General features: G+C 39.9%; 1 protein-coding gene across 1 annotated transcript in view; it reads left to right on the forward strand.

Annotated features, from left to right (window-relative positions):
* Positions 1-9: 9 nt before the first annotated feature.
* zgc:113263 (uncharacterized) overlaps positions 10-932 on the forward strand; it is a 46,616-nt gene continuing 45,693 nt past the window's right edge. The window contains exon 1 of the mRNA XM_032504762.1: positions 10-60. The gene's annotated coding sequence lies outside the window, so the exon portion shown is untranslated. The remainder of the gene's footprint in view (positions 61-932) is intronic.

The raw sequence follows: 932 nt of genomic DNA on the forward strand, positions 1-932 counted from the left end.
TCCACAAATGCTGACTTTGAAGTCTCCACCTCTCCATCTAGGTCCTGTCACAAAACCCAGGTAAAGTTTATTTTCATGCATTCATTATCAGTTTTACATTTAAAGTTCGCTCCTACTTATTAACAGCTTATAATTGTCTGCATCTGATTATAATAACTATTTCGGGTTAAGTAACAAAACCTAAAGACTATTGTCTGTCCTCTAGCAGAAAGATCTGTTTGACATCTAAGCTATTGAGACATTGTGTCTTCATGTAAAATATCCTGTCATCACCATTACCCACCTCTTCATGCATGAGGTTTGTAGTCGTCTGTTGGAAACTGTTAAGATGATCCTGGATAGCTTTACAGTCAACCTCATCCATCCTCTTTAATAATTCAAGGATGAGCTGTAAAACACAAAATCAAAACATCACGCTTAACTTTCAAAATAATACTTTGGCAACTAAACAATGGCTGCATTTACTTAGGCCTTGAGAGGAGCACCCATGGAAATAAAATGGATATAATTTCTTGACTCCACTTTGACTGCTCGATATTAAAAGAACAGTAAAAGATTCCCACAAATAATCTCAATAATACCTCCATTCACTAACCCGAGCTCTCAGTCCCAGGATCAGCTGAGTCTTCTGTTTGTAGTTCAGAAGCTCCGGGACCATCTCTGTCACCAACGTGATGAATTCAGCCAGTTTGGCGATATGCCGGAGTACAGTCGCTCCTGGGCCACCTGCCACATACAGGCTGACATCAACCTCAGTGGAGGAACCAGGAGGCGCACGGATGACAGAGGAAGATGAGGATCTAACAGTAGATGCATGCAGAGAAACAGAAACATTAGTTATTACCCAGTATCAAATCCTGAACTCTATGCACAATAATATTACTACTTGTATTACATCTTTCAACATACTGAACCACTCCCTGCTCTAGAAT

Source organism: Etheostoma spectabile, chromosome 23 (genome assembly GCF_008692095.1).
Source record: "Etheostoma spectabile isolate EspeVRDwgs_2016 chromosome 23, UIUC_Espe_1.0, whole genome shotgun sequence".
Lineage (NCBI taxonomy): Eukaryota > Metazoa > Chordata > Actinopteri > Perciformes > Percidae > Etheostoma > Etheostoma spectabile.